This window comes from Palaemon carinicauda, chromosome 29 (genome assembly GCF_036898095.1).
Source record: "Palaemon carinicauda isolate YSFRI2023 chromosome 29, ASM3689809v2, whole genome shotgun sequence".
Lineage (NCBI taxonomy): Eukaryota > Metazoa > Arthropoda > Malacostraca > Decapoda > Palaemonidae > Palaemon > Palaemon carinicauda.
Genome location: NC_090753.1, coordinates 39,168,306 through 39,190,699, shown reverse-complemented (window position 1 = coordinate 39,190,699; position 22,394 = coordinate 39,168,306).

The following is a 22,394-nucleotide window of genomic DNA, read 5'->3' as shown; positions in this document are numbered from 1 at the left end:
TTTTACCTACATGCAATGCTATAATTAGTGTGCTAAACAAGAAGAAAATAATTAAAACTCCAACTACAAAAGATGAATGGAAAGAACTATCTACATCCTTTGAAAGAAAGTGGAATTTTCCACACTGTATTGGATTTACCTGTAGGAAATTATGGGAAAATACCGTATGTCATGGTAGGAGACGATGCATTTGCCCTCTCTGAAAATCTAATGAAACCCTTCACTGGTCAGCTAACAGATGAACAAAGAATCTATTGCTATAGATTATCTCGAGCAAGACGAATTATTGAAAATTGCTTTGGGATTCTAGCTAGCAGGTTTCGGATTTTATTTACTACTATAAATTTAGCACCTGAAAAAGCCGCACGAATCACATTGGCATGCTGCTATGTACACAATTATATCTTGAAAAAGAATAGACAGTTATATTTTCAAGGCGCTGATATAGAAAATATAGATACTGCAACTGTACAGGAGGGTTCTTGGAGATCTGATCCGCAACAACTAATCCCATTACAACCAACTCAGAAAAGAAATTCTACCACATGTGCTAAGCAAGTAAGGAACAAGTTTTGTTAGTATTTCTATACTGATGGTGCAGTCTCATGGCAGTGGAAAACTTTAGGATTACAACAACCTTCTGCAAGGGTAGAACAGCAATAAAACATCAAAAACTGATAAAGTTTATTACCGTTAAGTAATATACATTATAAAAATGTATTAACTGAATATTACATTCTTAATAAAAATAACAGATTTCCTTTAAACAATGAAAAATGAAAATAAAATATTGTACCTTATGAATATATATGCATCCTTGAAGTTGTATCTAGGTATACTACAACATTATAAAAATACATAAACTAAATATTACATTGTTCAGAAACATTTCCTTTAAATAATGCAAACTAAAAATAAACTACTGTACCAAATGAATGTATTTTTATCCTTGAAGTTTAATATAGGTATTCTGCAACTAGTTTAAAGAATAATTCGGGTCTTGAAGAAGTTCAGTTATAGTATATTGACTCCCTTGGCTTATGTCAGTCGAGACATTTTCATTGGATAAATGATAAGTGCATACAGGTTGGGTTGAAAATGTCAATGGGGTTGATGCACGAGTACTTGACCTACTGGACGATAGTGACACAGAATCCAATGTTAACTGGTTTAATTGGCCCATTATAAGAATCTCATCAATAGCTTTTTTTGCATACAACTTTTGTGTCTCGTTCAGCTTTCTGTAGGATACCGCCCAGCTATCCGCATAGATTGCGGCTTCGTCCTACATGAGTTTCTGCTCTTTTATGAAATCTAAATGTTCGACGGCTTTTTGCAAATAGTGATCTTTAGTTGTATCATGAGTAGTCCGCATTTTTCTCTTGGTACCTGCTGTATTTCCAATTCCCTGGTCATCGCTCTCATCCAAATTACTATCTCCAGGTATCTTGATTTCTTGATCTCCTAAAAAATCATGCAGCAAATCGAAATACCATAAACTTGGTTCGTACATGTCATCACCGCCCGCACCAGACTTTTCAGACTTTTCCTTCTTTTTCAATTCCCTCCTATAACAAGTTCTCATATTGTTTATTTTTTTTTTAAATCATCTAGAGTGGCATTGCTAACTATTTCCTTGATGTTATTCAACAGTACTTCCCATGCTTTATTTCGTTTGTTTTTATCTTTATATTCTTCGCTTTTCACTTTCCAAATCGCAGGTAAACTTCTGTATGTATCAATGAAACTTCTCCACTGTTCAGTGTCATTTATATTTGCCATCACGTCTATTTAACACTTTTATGAACCAGCTATTTCCAAAAGAACGTGTCTTTAAAGCAAGGACTACTCGCAGTCAAACTAGGCTTCCAACTGATGTTGGTTGTGAAGTTTTACAACAAGCGCACACACTGTCAAAAGGTTGTACAACATTAGGCCACGCCCCCTTAAAATCAAAGCTGCTTTGATTCTCTCCAACCAAACCAACCAACCAAAATCTTGTTGTACAACCTGCCCATACACTGTCCAACATTTCATACAACCCAAACAAGTTGTACAACAAGTTGGATAATGTATGGCCAGCTTTAAGCACTTGCCCTGAGTCGTGTTTTAGCTTTCTGTTGCTTGCTTAGAATAACATTGAAAAGATATTAGGTAATCTTATGGAGAAACCATAGACTCCTTTAAAGAAGGACTGGAACGTCAGGACCTCGGGGTTTTTAACTTGAGTCTGAGAGACTTCATGCCTGATTTTTTTTTAAAATTGACATATGTTATATATTTTCAAATTTTAAGATCATTTTGCTCCCACAGCTTTTCCTGTTTTTATCTCGTTTTCTATGCAAATCCCATTTTCTGTTCAAATGTCACTGACTAATGTGTTTTGTTTCTGTTTTTGTTATTGAAACGGTCCAGCTGGTGATCTCACAATATGCCACGTCTCTGTAGCTGCTTTGGTTGTAAAGGGAACTATGATGGGACACCTTATGTAAAAGTCATATCCTTCCCAAAAGATCCTGAGGAGAGGGAGAGATGGATATTGGCAATGCCGAAGGAGAAAGAAAGCTTGAGACGCTTGAAGGAGATATATATTTGTGAGACACATTTCAATTGTGAATGGGTGTCAGTTAAGGGTGGCAAGCGACCCAAACAACCTCCATCAATATTTCCTGGAATACCAAAATCAGCTTTGAAGCAGGTTACCTCAGCCCCACGCCTAACATTATCTTCTACATCACAATCAAGAGCTAAAAAGGTGCATGCAGCTGCTGAGGCTGCAGACAAAATCCGAGATTTCCACCAATTTCACGCCAAAATTAGCTCCTATTTTCCTGGTTTTAACGTCATAAAAGACCAGAAAGATCTCTACCTATCAAGAACTGACGCTACTGGACAAACTGTCAAGCAGTTCTTTCATCTACAACAAGTCAACTCACCTTTTGGATTCCTATTCTTGAATAGAATTGAGAAAGATGGCATTGAGGTGCCTAAACGACTTTTTCCTTTGCAAAAGAACAGCTTGCTCTCAAAATGGTCCCAGATTAGATCCATAACTGAACAGGTAAACACCAGAGAAAGACTTTGACTACGTTCTTCCTGCTATATTCGCGGATGAAGCCTTGGAAAAATTTTCGGTCAAGCCAGGCAAAAAAGTGGTGGAAACTTCTACATTGATGTAGTTGACATTATGGCTGCAGCAAAAGTTACAAATTTGCAGACACTTCTAAAGCATGACATTATGCCAGAATCTAGTTCTCGTGTGCTTGATTGCGACAAGAATTGTACTTCTTCCATAAATCCAGATGAGCGAAGTGAACTCATTGACGAGATCACTCCTCAAGACACTTTGGAGCTCTTAAGGTCTGCTGATAACCTTAAGCATAAAGTTGTATATTTGGCTGGATACCTTGTTCATAAATATTGTAATAGCACTAGTATGGAGGATATCATGGATGATGAAGATGGTAACGAGGTGTCATCTGAGTTCTTAGATCATTTGAATAGAGGTGGACTGAGTGTGCCAACTATTTCAACTGTCTTTTTTGTACATAATGCCTATAATTTGCATGCCATGACTAAAATGTATTGCCGCTTTCATTTTGCTCAATTGTTATCTTTTGTAGATGCACCTTTAGCTACTAATAATGCAGCATGTACGACTTTAGCCAACATTCTATTGAAAGCTCAGGTTCTCAATGTAAGTGACAAAGAAAAGGCTGTGAGATGCCTCAGGAGGCAAGAAAAGCTCCCCATCTAGCGATGTTCATCTAATCAAATGTTAATGTCTTTGAGTTTTGTTGTGATGAGAAATACCGTTCTTTATTTCTTATTTTAGTGTTTCATTGTTTTAGGGCTTGTTTGAAATGTTTGAGTAATACAATATTTGACTATATATATTAAATTTGGACAGAACTACAGACTTGCTTCTTATTATAATCAGCCATCCCTCACCATCTATGAGTTACACACAAAAACGAGTAAAAATGACCAAAATTCACTATTTTGACCTTGAAATATGACCTTTTGACATTGAAGATGATGAAGATGACCCCAGGTGGTGTTGAAAATGTCACTATTGAACTCACCGTCCTCAAAAACCCCCATTTTGACTCAGAGAACGTGTTTCTAGCCCTTCTTAGAAGTCATTTTAGTCCAGGACTCAAGTTAATCCTTCAGACTCAAGTTAAAAACCCCGATCAGGGGACGTTCCAGTCCTTTCTTGAAGGACTATATATGACAATATATATTAAATTCGGACAGCTCTGCAGACTTGCCTCATATTATAATCAGCTATCTCTCACCATTTATGAGTTACACACAAAAAACGAGAAAAAATGACCAAAATTCAGAATTTGGCCTTGACAAATGACCTTTAGACCTTGAAGATGACCCCAGGTGGTGTTGAAAATGTTACTATTGAACTCACCATCCTCAAAAAACCCCATTTTGATCCAGAGAACGTGTTTCTAGCCCTTCTAGAAGTCATTTTAGTCCAGACTCAAGTTAATCTTTCAGACTCAAGTTAAAAACCCCGAGCAGGGGACGTTCCAGTCCTTCCTTAAAGGAGTCTATAGGAGAAACCTAATTGATAAGAAACAGTACACTATGTCTGCTTCTAACTATTTCTGCCTCACATGTAAAAACACTGAGGCAGAACGGAAAAATGGATAGGATGTGAATATAATAGACTCTACCATAAGAAATGTGTGCATATAGTGATAAGCACCACTGATAATGAAGGGAATAACTTAGATTGATTATGCTCACACTGCCTACGTGTAGCCAGACAAGCTAATTTAATAATATCAAAATTAAAGGAAGATGTGAACGTGAGATTGTTGGTCCTGAATGGACAAGATGAGAAAATAGATGACTTGGAAAACAAACTTGCGGTCCTTAGCGCAGACGCAGCCAATTCCACCTAGAATACCGACCTCACTGAGAAAGTTGACATTCTTGCCATGAATATGGAATCAATTAAAGCAACACTTCATACAAAGATAGACCCAAAACTTGAAAAACCGACATTTGCTGACAAAGAAATAGAAAAAATCTGATGATAATTAAATCAACTAATACAACAACTAAAATTAATAAAAGAGAAAGCTAAGATGAACAATCACTTAAAGACATTCCTATACTTAACACGAGGTCAACTACGAATGGAAATGTTGTTGTAAACTTTTCAAAAAAAAAAAAAAAAAAAAAAAAAGATCAGAGAAGAAGCGGCAAACGAAATTCAGACATTGGTGGCTGACACTGAAAGGAGAAAAATTGGAAAACTAAAACCCAAAATAATGTTATGCAATGTGTACAATGATGAAGATGATGTAGTAAATGCTTTCATTCAAAGAAATCGTTGCCTGGACCAAATCCAAAATATAGAAGAGAAAATAAGTGTAGTCCTGCAGAAAAATGACTAGGGGGCGACCACCCACTATGTGCTGAATGTGATCCCGAAGTTCGAAAGGCTATTCATGATAATGGGGACAAAGTTTCGTTACGATGGGGCATTTTTAACATACGTGATAGGTACCACGTGATCACCTACTACTACTCTCAGAGGTATGGACATCTTGAAAAAGATTGCAAGTCTAAGAATGATGATAAAGTCTGCGAGAAATGTTCAGGAAAACATTCCACTAAGGAGTGTAATTTGCAAGTGTCAAAGAGTATAAACTGCACAAAGTTAAACAACTCAAGTGACAACATAGTAAATTCTAGAGACTGCAGAGCTTATGCATTGGAATTGAAAAGACTAGCAGAAAATACTGATCATGGTTACTAAGGATGTCATAAACTGTGGCTATGCAAATATACAATCCGTAGGTAATAAGACTGTTCAAATTCGAGAATTGATAAACGAGAAATATTTGGACATACTAGCATTATCTGAAACATGGCTAAATAACTTGGACAAGGCAAATATCACTGAAATGACTCCCCCCACACGCACCTTCTCTCACATACCGAGAGAAGGTAGGTCTGGTGGGGGTGTCGGACTCTTTATTCATAAAAGTTACTCAAATCTCAAAATGTTGAAAAGATCTAGTGTAAAAAGCTTTGAGTATATAAAAATAAACTTTATGCAAAAAAAAAAAAAACAGAAAAATATCTTTTGTAACAATCTACAAACCTCATAGAACAAGCACTAGTAACTTTTCTGCAACAGTGACGATTTAACAGTAAATGAACAACACGCGTTATGAAACGTCAAATACTCTGACCAGAAAAGCAGCCATCAAAGTAAGTAAATACAGTAAGATTCATTAAGAACATAATCATCACTAAATATGATAATATTTACTGGCAAACACACCTTTTGTTTCTTACCCACTAAGGCCATGATAGACAACCTAATCCAAGCTACAGGGTTAGGTTGAGTTAGATTATTAATAAGATTTAATAGCATTGTTGCATAACAACAACTGATGGTATTTACAAAAGACTTCATCCAACTACACTGCCTTCTTTTCGGAACATTATGCTTATTCCATTCAAATAAAAAAAACATTGTCTTTTTAACTTTGAATCACATAAATGTTCTCTTTTCTATGCATTGTAATTCACATACACACTTGTATAATAAACTGAAGACGTTGAAATTAAAGACAAAGCTCACAAGAGACTTATAATAAAAGCAAAGTCAAGCTATAGACTTTATATTTCATCACATGTAACTTATGTCCTTTGTATGGACTGTAATACACAAACACACAAACGCACATACACAAGCCCTGATGTCCAGGATATGACCTATGTGACATTTACATAAAGATATTTCCAAAAGAGTAGGAAGACCCATGTCTCCATGGCGGAGGACTATGAAGCGTGATGTAGGAGGTGATGAACGAAGTACTGATTTAAATGCTCAAGAGAGTGGCAACTAGCGATATCTAACTGAGGCCCTTTGCGTCAATAGGCGTAGGAGATGATGATGATGATGATTATGACGATATGAAGTAGAGCCATTACTATTCAAAGTTGCTAATAAATGGGTTTGATAGTCTGTTTATTTGTTGCTGGTAAAAACCTGCGTACTCTAATGTAGGCTACTTATGATTATGATAACCACCAGCTATTATCAATTTTCCCGATAAACTGTATTATTTTGTTCCACTAACATATCTTGAACTATTCGTTTTATCTGACAGTTTATTATTTCTTGAGGGTAAACTTGGGCACACTATTCTATGTAATTTCTCTTCCTATTGTTTTGTTAAAGTTTATTTAGTTTATATAGGAGATATTTATTTTAATGTTGTGACTTAAATATTTTATTTTCAATTTTTTCCTTTCTTCACTGAGCTATTTTTCCTGTTGGAGCCCCTGGGCTTATAGCATCTTGCTTTTCCAGCTAGGGTTGTGGCTTAGCAAGTAATGATAATAATAATAAAAATAATAATAATAATAATAATGATAATAATAATAATAATAAAAATAATAATTATAATATACCTGCATACAAAATAAATTTAATGTATAAATTTTTTTCATATTAAAGAGTAGAATAGAAACTTCAATAACGACTTATAGAAAATGGGATAAGAAAGCTTTAAATATTAAAGAAGACAGTGAAATATAACAAAGTAAATTTTTATCAAATAATGTTTTGATAATATAAATTTTATATCATATAAAAGACGAAATAAATGAAGTTTTGATAATGTACATTTTAACATAAATAGAATAACTACTATACACAGTATTAATAATATCAATTTGATAACAAAAGAATAGATAATTATCTCCCATATATAATAAAGACCAATTTTCGGGACACATACACAAAAACACACACAAATACACGCACACACACACACACACACACACACACATATATATATATATATATATATATATATATATATATATATATATATATATATATATATATATATATATACACACATAAAATCTTTCCTTTCATGTTGACGGGCTTCCACTTAGATAACGATAATCTACCACAAATTGCCAAAACTAGCGTATTGTAGATAAGTTAAGATGGAAGGATTGAAGCTGTGCGGGATTGCACGTGCATATTTAAATATTTAGCCCCTGGGATTATAGCATCCTGCTTTTCCAACTAGGGTCCTAGCTTAGTAAGTAAGTAAGTAATAATAATAATAATAATAATAATAATAATAATAATAATAATAATAATAATAATAATGATAATAATAATAATAATACTTTACCCCTCATTGCTCCATCTTCAGTATTTCTGTTTACCCCTTTAAATTACTCTTAATTAAATTCACATTCACCCTCCTTCCCATTCAAATTATCTTGAATTCTTTTTCATTTCAGTCTATTGTATATAGAGGAATAAGGATTGTAATGGTAATGACTCGAAACCAGAACGATTATGGGGTACAGGACTTATTTCGTTTGTTTTCAATCTTACATATTTCTTACTCTTTTTTTTTTTCTCTCCAATCAGAAATCGTAAATGGAATTACCTTCTTGTTTGTTAAAGGAGTAAATTGTTAAGATATTCTTAGCATTTATCGTTTCCAATCTGTATACTCCCCAGAGCTAATTTTACAAGCATTTTTCATACCTATCACATTATTAAAGAGTTAGATATTTCTTACAGGGTCTATTTAGGCCGGGTTAGTAAAGGCGACCCCCTGTTTACTTTGGTGAGTTGTTGGTAATTTTAAATGTATATTTACATACTTCTATTTTCTGACCCAGCTTTGGAAACCCCCATTTCTTGGAGGCCAAAGTGCTTTTTAGAAAGATATCCCCACCCCGACACACTTAGCTACGTCACTGATGGGTGTTTTTTTTTTTTTATTTATACTTATATGTAAAATGACCGATATTAAGACTATATATGGAAATAATGGAAAAACAAAACTTTTTAACCAATAAGGATTTTTCTTTAAGAAAAAATCTGATATAATTTCCATGGGAAATCATGTAGAGTTAATATCATCTCCTAACGCTAATTTTTGTCTGTAGCCATTGAATATGAAAGGTATGACTAAAATAGAGAGAGAGAGAGAGAGAGAGAGAGAGAGAGAGAGAGAGAGAGAGAGAGAGAGAGAGAGAGAGAGAGAGAGTCGACAGCTCTCTCTCTCTCTCTCTCTCTCTCTCTCTCTCTCTCTCTCTCTCTCTCTCTCTCTCTCTCTCTCTCTCTCTCTCTCTCTGATATTATCATTGTCCCTTTCTCTAAAATTTTACGCATTTATGCCTACTAATAGGCCATAGAGGAAACCGACTCGGAATTGAGCTTCGTGAAATACTATACAATAGATTAGAATTTAAATCTGGGAAGTTTTCGTAATACATTTCAAGCTTAATGCATATAACCTCCGGTTAGAGGAACCTTGAAGAAATGGGAGCGTATTTCATTGTGCTATTTATTTATTTGTTATTCGTCCTCATTCTAAAATCTCTGTTGATATCAATTTTTCTTAAAGAGATGTGTGGGTTTTCCCTCCCCTGAGAAATCAGTTTAACTACAAAGCTTATGTCGTCGTTTACATTTACATTTCGTATTTAATAATTCCTTATTAACAAATTATGAATGATAGCAATATCGCAGATTGATGGAAAAGTGCCAGAAATGAATGGCCAGAGCAACATATCATTTGTCTCTGAAGTCAAATTAGAATCACTAATGATAATAATTGGCTGAATATTCTCACTAGTCCTCGCACCTGTTACAGCTCCAGAAGCAATTACTCTAGTAATCATTCCCAAAGCCAAAGGTATTAAACGTTTTGGATTCTGCGTATTTCATTTGGGAATATTCTAATATTATTAAAGAGAATAACTCTGATTAAGTTTGCTCTTAAAATAACATCGAGGTTTGGATCTAAACAGTAAGGTTGATGATTTGTTTTAACGAAATTTTCTTAAATTGAACAAATATTGTTTTGTTTCGGTATGAACGTTCAAACGAAAATCTCCCTTCATCAATCTGCTGTGGCCCGTGTGGTGATGAAATCTGGCCAAACCCCAAACATGAATAAAGAAAGACATTGTTGTTGAATAAATATTACAAGAACTCAAAATAAAAATATTTTTATCTTTTTTTTCTTTACTCAGCAAAATTCATTTTACGTACTAAGACATTAATTTTTTTCTAATATGAAAAAAATGCGTGTCGTAAGAGGCGACTAAAAGGGACGGGACGAGGGGGCTGGGAACCCCCTCTCCTGTATAAAAAATCCTGTGAGACAGCAACAAAGAGATGGAGCTGGGGGGAGAGTGACTGCTCCCCGCACTCTAGTTTTGGGGTGTTTGAATGTGCGTGGATGTAGTACGATAGAGAGTAAAAGATGTGAGATTGGAAGTATGTTTAGAAGTAGAAGGATGGACGTATTGGCCTTGTGTGAGACAAACATGAAACGAAAGGGTGAAGTGATGTTTGGTGAAATGTCTGGTAGAGTGTCTGGGATTGAAAGGGGAAGAGCGAGAGAGGGTGTGGCTTTATTGCTGAGTGAATGGATGACAGGTAAAGTAGTGGAATGGAAGGAGATATCATCTAGGTTAATATGGGTAAGGGTTAGGTTGGGTAGGGAATGTTGGGCGTTTGTCATTGTGTATGGGCCAGGTAGTGAGAAAAGTGAAGAAGAGCGGAATGAGTTCTGGAGTGAATTAACTAGGTGTGTAGAAAGACTGGGTAGAAGGAATTATGTAGTTGTTATGGGTGACTTAAATGCTAGAGTGGGCGCTGGAGAGGTAGAAGGTGTCATTGGAAAGTATGGCGTACCAGGTGAAAATGAGAGTGGTGAGAGACTGGTAGATATGTGTGTTGAACAAGAGATGGTAATAAGTGCTAGCTTTTTAAAAAGAAAGATAAAAATAAGTATACATGGGTGAGAGTGGCAAATGGAAGAGTAGTAGAAAGGGCATTAATGGATTATGTGTTGATAACTAAAAGAATGTTTGGAAGATTGAAAGACGTGCACGTGTTTAGGGGTATGACTAACGGCATGTCTGATCATTTTTTGGTGGAAGGAAAATTAGTTGTAGCAAAAGAGTGGGGGAATAGAGTAGGTGGATGTAAAAGGGAGCTAGTGAGGGTTGAAGAGCTAATAAAACCGGGGGTAAAAAGTAAATATCAGGAAAGGTTGAAAATGGCGTATGACGAGGTGAGAGTAAGAGAAACTGGTAATTTAGAGGAGGAGTGGAAGTTAGCAAAAGAAAATTTTGTTGGGATTGCAAGTGATGTATGTGGCAAGAAGGTTGTTGGAGACAGCATGAGGAAGGGCAGTGAATGGTGGAATGAAGGAGTGAAGGTAAAAGTGGAAGAGAAAAAGAGGGCTTTTGAAGAATGGCTGCAGAGTAATAGTATAGAGAAGTATGAAAAATATAGAGAGCAAAAGGTGGAAGTAAAGCGCAAGGTACGTGAGGCAAAGAGGGCAGATGACCTGAGGTGGGGTCAGGGACTGGGTCAGTCATATGAAGAGAATAAGAAGAAGTTTTGGAAAGAAGTGAAGAGAGTAAGGAAGGCCGGCGCAAGAATTGAAGAGACAGTGAAAGATGGAAATGGAAGGTTGTTAAAAGGAGAGGAGGCAAGGAAAAGGTGGGCGGAATATTTTGAAAGTTTGCTGAATGTTGAGGATGATAGGGAGGCAGATATAATTGCTGTTCCAGGTGTTGAGGTGCCAGTGATGGGAGATGGGAATGAGAGAGAGATTACAATAGAGGAAGTGAGGAGAGCACTAGATGAAACGAGAGTAGGAAAAGCATCTGGTATGGATGGTGTGAAAGCTGAGATGTTGAAGGAAGGGGGTGTGACTGTACTTGAATGGTTGGTGAGACTGTTTAATGTGTGTTTTGTGTTGTCAATGGTACCAGTAGATTAGGTCTGTGCATGTATTGTACCACTATATAAGGGTAAGGGAGATGTGCATGAGTTTTGTAATTCAAGAGGTATTAGTTTGTTGAGTGTAGTTGGAAAAGTGTATGGTAGAGTAGTGATTAATAGGATTAAGGATAAAACAGAGAATGCAATCTTGGAAGTACAGGGTGGTTTTAGAAGAGGTAGGGGTTGTATGAATCAGATTTTTACAGTTAGGCAGATATGCGAGAAATATTTAGCAAAAGGTAAGGAGGTGTATGTTGCATTTATGGATCTGGAGAAAGCATATGATAGAGTTGATAGAGAAGCAATGTGGAATGTGATGAGGTTATATGGAGTTGGTGGAAGGTTGTTGCAAGCAGTGAAAAGTTTCTACAAAGGTAGTAAAACATGTGTTAGAATAGGAAATGAAGTGAGCGATTGGTTTCCGGTGAGAGTGGGGCTGAGACAGGGATGTGTGATGTCGCCGTGGTTGTTTAACTTGTATGTTGATGGAGTGGTGAGAGAGGTGAATGCTCGAGTGCTTGGACGAGGATTAAAACTGGTAGGCGAGAATGATCATGAATGGGAGGTAAATCAGTTGTTGTTTGCGGATGATACTGTACTGGTAGCAGACACAGAAGAGAAGCTTGACCGACTAGTGACAGAATTTGGAAGGGTGTGTGAGAGAAGGAAGTTGAGAGTTAATGTGGGTAAGAGTAAGGTTATGAGATGTACGAGAAGGGAAGGTGGTGCAAGGTTGAATGTCATGTTGAATGGAGAGTTACTTGAGGAGGTGGATCAGTTTAAGTACTTGGGGTCTGTTGTTGCAGCAAATGGTGGAGTGGAAGCAGATGTACGTCAGAGAGTGAATGAAGGTTGCAAAGTGTTGGGGGCAGTTAAGGGAGTAGTAAAAAATAGAGGGTTGGGCATGAATGTAAAAAGAGTTCTATATGAGAAAGTGGTTGTACCAACTGTGATGTATGGATCGGAGTTGTGGGGAATGAAAGTGATGGAGAGACAGAAATTGAATGTGTTTGAGATGAAGTGTCTGAGGAGTATGGCTGGTGTATCTCGAGTAGATAGGGTTAGGAACGAAGTGGTGAGGGTGAGAACGGGTGTAAGAAATGAGTTAGCGGCTAGAGTGGATATGAATGTGTTGAGGTGGTTTGGCCATGTTGAGAGAATGGAAAATGGCTGTCTGCTAAAGAAGGTGATGAATGCAAGAGTTGATGGGAGAAGTACAAGAGGAAGGCCAAGGTTTGGGTGGATGGATGGTGTGAAGAAAGCTCTGGGTGATAGGAGGATAGATGTGAGAGAGGCAAGAGAGCGTGCTAGAAATAGGAATGAATGGCGAGCGATTGTGACGCAGTTCCGGTAGAACCTGCTGCTTCCTCCGGTGCCTTAGATGACCGCGGAGGTAGCAGCAGTAGGGGACTCAGCAGTATGAAGCTTCATCTGTGGTGGAAATGTGGGAGGTTGGGCTGTGGCACCCTAGCAGTACCAGCTGAACTCGGCTGAGTTCCTGGTTAGGCTGGAGGAACGTAGAGAGTAGAGGTCCCCTTTTTTGTTTTGTTTCTTGTTGTTGTCGGCTACCCCCCAAAATTGAATCTCAGAGTTATATATATATCCATTACATCACACACGTAAACGCAAAACTAAATAACATTCATATCTTGATGCCAAATTTAGAGCAAGGTCAACTACCGAGATGAAAGTTGATGATACAAAAGTGCATGAACTGTGAATGGATATCAGATAAGAACAATGTTGCCGATAGTTATTTCAAATCTCTATTCTTTTATTTCAAAATTTAGGCAAAGGGACCTTTCTCGTCTCTAAATATGAGACTAAACAGAAGATTGTTCCGAATGGTAAACTACCCCAGTCTTGTAAAGAACACGCGTGAGGGAAGTGCCTTTGGTATATGTATGTATGTATGAAAAAAATACACATTTTGTATTAATCTTGAACTAGGTTAACCATGAATCTATTTTTTTTTTAATAACACACTTCAGATTCCTAGCGAAAATCAAAAGTTGAATTCAATTAATCATTCAGTAATTGAATGCAAATGAGATCTAGGTTCTTTTCTACTTTGAAGTGATGCCGACCACCTTTTCGTTCAAAGGACAAAAGAGAGAAACTATTAGAGTGCTCTTTTGATCATTGGGGAAAAATATGATTTTTAAATGAAAGTAAAATGAGTTTACATCTAGTTTTTAATTTGGCACAGTATTATCTAGTATTTCTAAAGTTTTAAAAATCACTTATTAATGGCAGAGGTAGTGGACAATGGTAATTAAACAGAGACAGGATAATGCCCTTGAGACTGGCTATATATACATATGATCAGCGCCTAAGTCCCCTCTCCACACAAGCTAGGACCAAGGAGGGTCAGGCAATGCCTGTAGATGACTCCGCAAGTAGATGCAGAGGCTCCCCAATACAACCCCCCCCCCCCCCCCCCCCCTCTTTAGCTTACAAGGATGGTGAGGTTACATAGATTACAAGAGTTTATCGATCTTAAGAAAGTCTCGCACCCCTGTCCAGGGGATCGCTAGGCAGGGACGGCTTTAACAGGCCACCACAACGTTAAAAAAAATTTGGACCTGTGAATTCGGACACCAAGTAGACTAGTTTTTATTTCTTCTTATTTAGTAAAAAAATAAATAAAACTCATAGAATGATTTATTTCCATGCTTTGTTCTTTTCAAAGGATGCATGGAATAGGGATTTGTTAATGCACTGTAACATATCATTAACTCCTATAATTATTTATCATCATTTGTTTTAAATAATTATAAGACTAGATTAGGTTGATTTTTTGTTTACTCTCTCTCTCTCTCTCTCTCTCTCTCTCTCTCTCTCTCTCTCTCTCTCTCTCTCTCTCTCTCTCTCTCTCCATTGAAGTTCTCAGCTAAACCATGATGATCCCAAAGGAAAGCTAATCTGAGGTAACCTAATATGAGATTACACTGGAATGTTAGTGGGCATAATTATATAAGATTTGGTTTTCTGTAACTAAAAGGATTACGAGGAGTGTTGTATATTTTGATGTAAGGTAGTGATTTAATCTGAATTGCTAATAATTTTACAAAAAAAAAACAACAACAACAAAAAATTAATTATTGTATTTTGACATTAACCCATTCACACATAAGAAAAGATTTAAGGTGATATTGATCCGGCTTTAGGTATTCCACTAAGATTTATAATTTCCCAGTTTATAACACGTAGCAAATTGATCATGGCTTATGTATACGGGGAATAGGAGAGAGAGAGAGAGAGAGAGAGAGAGAGAGAGAGAGAGAGAGAGAGAGAGAGAGAGAGAGAGAGAGAGAGAGAAAATCCTTTCATGAAATAGCATAATATGAACTAATACAAATTACCTACAAACACCAACATTCACAATTACCTCAGTATTTTCAAATTCGACAAAATATATCAGATATTTTACGTTTCAATGAATGAAAAAAAACAAAAAGGTTTTAAGAGCAACAGCCCTTTCTGTCAATAACAAATGATGTCCAATTTCGTCGTATTTTGAGATGAGCGGGATTTTCATCTTGACATACGAGAGCAATTACCCAACTAAAGTTGTTTGATGTAACTTGAGCTGTTTATTTTCGATGTTCACGGATACGTTTTGTTTTGTTTTATTATTAAAACCATTCTGAGTCTTGGGGAATAGTTCGAAATAATTGGATTTAATTAGATTGATGAATAAACAGGCATGTATTAGTCGGAACCATCCATACTAGTTTGGTTTGTTGTTAGCGATCAGACTAAAGACTCACCATTGCCCATCCACAGTGGCCAGCATTGTAATGAAAACTTCCGAAACACCAGACATGGATGAGAACATTATTATTATTAGTAGTATTATTATCATTATTATTATTATCTTTAGCATTATTTGCTAAGGCACAACCCTAGTTGGAAAAGCAGGATGCTATAAGCCCGAGGCCTCTAACAGAGAAAATAGCTCAGTAAGGAAAGGTAATAATGAAATATTCTATAAGAGACGTAGTGTATCCTCGAGCAAGAGAACTCTACCCCAAGACAATGGAAGAGCATGGTAGAAAGGCTAATGCACCACCCTAGATTAGAGAACAATGGTTTGATTTTGGAGTGTCCCTCTCCTATTAGAGCCGCTGGTCACAGCTAGAATCTCTCCTACCTTTACCAAGTGGTAAGTAGTCACTGACAATTACATTGCAGAAGTTAACCCCTTGAGCGAAGAAGAATTGTTAGGTAATCTCAGTGTCATCAGGTGTATGAGGAAAGAGGAGAATGTGGAATGAAGAGGTCAGACTATTAGGCGTATGTATAGGCATAGGAAAAATAAGCCGTAACCAGAGAAAGTGATACACTGTAATACTACTTGACCAGTTAAAGGATGCTATAACTCTCAAGCGGTAGTATCACATCGGGTGGGTGTGCCTCGGCCAACCTATTACCCATATCTGAGGTTTTTGTCCTATAGTGGACTAGAAACGTCTAAATACGAAGTATATGTATATATATATATATATATATATATATATATATATATATATATATATATATATATATATATATATATATATATATATATAAATATATATATATATATATATATATATATATATATATATATATATATATATATATATATATATATATATATATATAAAGAGAGAGAGAGAGAGAGAGAGAGAGAGAGAGAGAGAGAGAGAGAGAGAGAGAGAGAAACTTAAAATGATAGAAAGCAAAATGTAAGAAATGAAACGGGAATGTAGGGAAATCAGAGTAAGTGGAGATTGTGGCAGATAAAACACTGAAATGACCCTGAAAATAAAACTTTCAGTCTAACGCGTGAGATACACTAGCGGCCTCACGCCCAGGGAGGTAGAAAGAAGTTTTTCGAGATTAAAAGGATTTTGCTGTTATTTCTGCTTCCAATTTAGGGACAATAATGAAAACAAAGTTGCTTCGTTAGAACCTTAAACCTTTTTATTTATTATTTCTTATTGTGAGTGAATATGTTTTGGTTCTTCATTCAATTAAATTGCATTTCGATGGTTTCTTTGTCTATCATTGAATAAATAAAAACATTTGAATAAGTAAATAAAAATCACAGAATTAAGATAAAACATCTTAATATTCAGGGTCATATATTCATTTCTAGTATACGTGACCCGTCAAAAATGACATATAAATATTTAGTAGATAGGCAAACACACAGATTCAGCCTTTCCCACCTACTCCACCTTTCTTAACTACAACACGCTTGTTTGAAAAAAAAAATGGGAGAGTGTTTTTTTCATGAGTGGTTGCTCAGCGTGATAGGAAAGTTATGAAAATTAGAAAAAAAAAATTGCAGCTTTTTCCAGTACATTACAGTCCAAAAGCCCCACATATGTCAATTTTGGCAATTAGGCATTTCATCACCAGTACGTATTCGTGGCGGTTGGACATTTTATCTGATCGCTCACAGCAAATCCCTCTTGTATGGGTGGCCCTGACCAATACTCCCGTCTCTAATCTTTTATATTTTGCATGATGCAAGTATGGACGTGCGATTTTTGGTAGACACGGGTGCTTACCCTTTTTATCTTACAGCCCCACTTGTCAGGACACGACCCGTCTTCTTTCCGACAGGCTGGGTGGTGGGTAACTTCCGTCGAAATGTTTTACATTCACACAAGGCGTTCCGTATCCGTTTAACAGCGCGCGTTTTTCATTGTATACTTAGAATCTGTCACGTGAACACCGAATAAATTACGATAATTTTGACGCTATAAGATGTTGGTTGATAACTGTGTTGATGAAATAAGTTATGCAACTTCATTATACTATATACACCATGCCAAGAATATTAAAATTATGATAAACTCACCTGTTTTATTTAATGCCTCTCCAGTCATTTTCCATATCTTTTATTTATGAAAATTATTTCTATACATATTGTTTGCCATATCAAACCTCTCCTCATACCCTTGAAAAAGTTCAATTAACCTCTAATACATGGTGTCAACAACAAACTAACTAATTTCTATGACTCTATACTATGAGGAAAAGTCGGGGTCGTAGGCCACGAAACGAACGGGTACGATACAGGTCCTCGTTCACACAAAACATCACCCATACGTTGGTTGGGACGGGTGGCTAACGGCCGTCAAACCGGACGAGGTTTCTTGGAAACAATGCCGAGCCGACTCGGACGGCTGACGTCCGAGGGCCGCCGTCAGCCTAACGGGTCGTGTGAACAGTTGCATTTGAATACACGTAAGAAACCTAGACACCGGTTAACCGACGGCCAGCCTGTCGGAAGGAAAACGGGTCGTGTGAATACGACTTCAGGCCAATTCACGCGACCTCTTTTCTTTCCGATAGGCTGGGTTGTGGCTAACCGCCGTTGAAATGTTGTATATTCACACGAGGCGTTCCGTATCCGTTTACCAGCGCGCGATTTTCATTGTTTATTTAGACTCTGTCACGTTAGGACCGAGTAAATTAGGATAATTTTGACACTATAAGATGTTGGTTGATAACTGTGTTGATAAAATAAGTTATGCAACTTCATAATGCTTTATGCACCATGCCAAGAATATTAAAATTGCGATAAACTCACATGTTTTATTTAATGCCTCTCCAGTCATTTTCCATATCTTTTATTCATGTAAATTATTTCTATACATATTGTTTGCCATGTCAAACATCTCCTCATACCCTTGAAAAAGTTCAATTAACATCTAATACATGGTGTCAACAACAAACTAACTAATTTCTATGACTCTATACTATGAGGAAAAGTCGGGGTTGTAGGCCACGAAACGAACGGGTACGATACAGGTCCTCGTTCACACAAAACATCATCCATCCGTTGGTTGGGACCGATGGCTAAGGTCCGTCAAACCGGTCGAGGTTTCTTGGGAAGGAAGCCGAGCCGACTCGGACGGCTGACGTTCGAGGGCCGCCGTCTACCTGACGGGTCGTGTGAACAGTTGCATTTGAATACACGTAAGAAACCTAGACGCCGCTTAACCGCCGGCGAGCCTGTCGGAAATAAAACGGGTTGTGTGAATCGGCCTTTAGTCTGTTTGAATCAGCCGTCGTCCACCTAGTTCTTGCCAGTTGATCTGCAATCCCCACCCATGGTTTCAGGAACTTCACATTATCGTATAGAAGTTTCAAATATCACCAGAAGTTTCTCGATGTTGACGTCATGTTACCAATCTTCACCGCAGATTTCCTCGCAAATTATCACATCCTCATCGATGCTGCTCACTTACGGGTATTCAACGCTGAATCTTACTCGTTAACACCTTTCCAACCAGCCCCTTCTGACCTCATTCATTAGTCCAGCACACCCATATGTGCCTACGCCTACCCCCTCACATCGTTCCCGGAAGTTTTCCTTCCGAAACTTCGTCAACCAACCATGGTTCCTGCCAAACACAGTATTTATCACCATGACACGATGGACACGCCTCCAGTATTCACCAGATTCAGGCGTCAGACACTGAATCGTTTGACAGCCGCCTAATAAACGTTCCCCGGAATGGAAGAAATGGGCCTCTGCTGAATAGACTCAACCCCATTGTCGTCACCCTTATATATATATATATATATATATATATATATATATATATATATATATATATATATATATATATATATATATATATATATAAATTTCTACCTCATACTTGGGAGCGAACGCTAGCCCCTTCTAATGAAAGGCCAGGTCGAAACCAACCATGCCACGAGAGCCCATAAAAGGAAATCTGAACCTGACACTAATCTAGCTGTCCGAGGATTTACCTGGTGAGACATCAGTCTCTTTACCAGCAAGTTTTACCATATTTCCCCGGGCAACCACGTGACACAATTGATAGTAATTCATTTAAATTACCCCTAATGAGTCAATATGAATAAATATCAACACAACATCGTGTTCAAATAGAAATAAATTTCTACCTCATACTTGGGATCGAACGCTAGCCCCTTCTAATGAAAGGCCAGATCGAAACCAACCATGCCACGAGAGCCCATAAAAGGAAATCTGAACCTGACACTAATCTAGCTGTCCGAGGATTTACCTGGTGAGACATCAGTCTCTTTACCAGCGAGTTTTACCAGATTTCCCCGGGCCACCACGTGACATAATTGATAGTAATTCATTTAAATTAGCCCTAATGAGTCAATATGGATAAATATCAACACAACATCGTGTTCAAATAGAAATAAATTTCTACCTCATACTTGGGATCGAACGCTAGCCCCTTCTAATGAAAGGCCAGGTCGAAACCAACCATGCCACGAGAGCCCATAAAAGGAAATCTGAACCTGACACTAATCTAGCTGTCCGAGGATTTACCTGGTGAGACATCAGTCTCTTTACCAGCGAGTTTTACCAGATTTCCCCGGGCCACCAAGTGACACAATTGATAGTAATTCATTTAAATTACCCCTAATGAGTCAATATGGATAAATATCAACACAACATCGTGTTCAAATAGAAATAAATTTCTACCTCATACTTGGGATCGAACGCTAGCCCCTTCTAATGAAAGGCCAGGTCGAAACCAACCATGCCACGAGAGCCCATAAAAGGAAATCTGAACCTGACACTAATCTAGCTGTCCGAGGATTTACCTGGTGAGACATCAGTCTCTTTACCAGCGAGTTTTACCAGATTTCGACCTGGCCTTTCATTAGAAGGGGCTAGCGTTCGATCCCAAGTATGAGGTAGAAATTTATTTCTATTTGAACATGATGTTGTGTTGATATTTATCCATATTGACTCATTAGGGGTAATTTAAATGAATTACTATCAATTGTGTCACGTGGTGGCCCGGGGAAATCTGGTAAAACTCGCTGGTAAAGAGACTGATGTCTCACCAGGTAAATCCTCGGACAGCTAGATTAGTGTCAGGTTCAGATTTCTTTTTATGGGCTCTCGTGGCATGGTTGGTTTCGACCTGGCCTTTCATTAGAAGGGGCTAGCGTTCGATCCCAAGTATGAGGTAGAAATTTATTTCTATTTGAACACGATGTTGTGTTGATATTTATCCATATTGACTCATTAGGGGTAATTTAAATGAATTACTATCAATTGTGTCACGAGGTGGCCCGGGGAAATCTGGTAAAACTCGCTGGTAAAGAGACTGATGTCTCACCAGGTAAATCCTCGGACAGCTAGATTAGTGTCAGGTTCAGATTTCCTTTTATGGGCTCTCGTGGCATGGTTGGTTTCGACCTGGCCTTTCATTAGAAGGGGCTAGCGTTCGATCCCAAGTATGAGGTAGAAATTTATTTCTATTTGAACACGATGTTGTGTTGATATTTATCCATATTGACTCATTAGGGGAAATTTAAATGAATTACTATCAATTGTGTCACGTGGTGGCCCGGGGAAATCTGGTAAAACTCGCTGGTAAAGAGACTGATGTCTCACCAGGTAAATCCTCGGACAGCTAGATTAGTGTCAGGTTCAGATTTCCTTTTATGGGCTCTCGTGGCATGGTTGGTTTCGACCTGGCCTTTCATTAGAAGGGGCTAGCGTTCGATCCCAAGTATGAGGTAGAAATTTATTTCTATTTGAACACGATGTTGTGTTGATATTTATCCATATTGACTTATTAGGGGTAATTTAAATGAATTACTATCAATTGTGTCACGTGGTGGCCCGGGGAAATCTGGTAAAACTCGCTGGTAAAGAGACTGATGTCTCACCAGGTAAATCCTCGGACAGCTAGATTAGTGTCAGGTTCAGATTTCCTTTTATGGGCTCTCGTGGCATGGTTGGTTTCGACCTGGCCTTTCATTAGAAGGGGCTAGCGTTCGATCCCAAGTATGAGGTAGAAATTTATTTCTATTTGAACACGATGTTGTGTTGATATTTATCCATATATATATATATATATATATATATATATATATATATATATATATATATATATAAATATATATATATGTATATATATATATATATATATATATATATATATATATATATATATATATATATATATATATATATATATATATACATATATATATATATATATATATATATATATATATATATATATATATATATATATATATATGTATATTTATATTATGTATATATACACACATAAATATGCATACATTATATATATATATATATATATATATATATATATATATATATATATATATATATATATATATATATATATATATATATATATATATATATATATATATATATATATGGAGAGGATTACGGCAAAACTATTAGACGAATTTTGATGAAATATTTCACCGAAGATACAACTTAGGTCATAAAAGAACCGATGTTATTTTGGAAATGATCCGGGTCTGCATCCGGATTCCATATCCAAATTTGTATTTTTTGCTATTTCAAAGATACTGTTAAAAAAGATATAAATGGTTTTTACGATATAATCACCAGATATAGATTTCCGACCATGAACGACTCTATTAACTTTTGGAGATGATTCGGTACCGGATCCAGATTTGCATTTTTCAAAATTATAAAGATTACGTCTAAACTAATTTATACATTATTTCTTGTTTTATGTTAAATTTG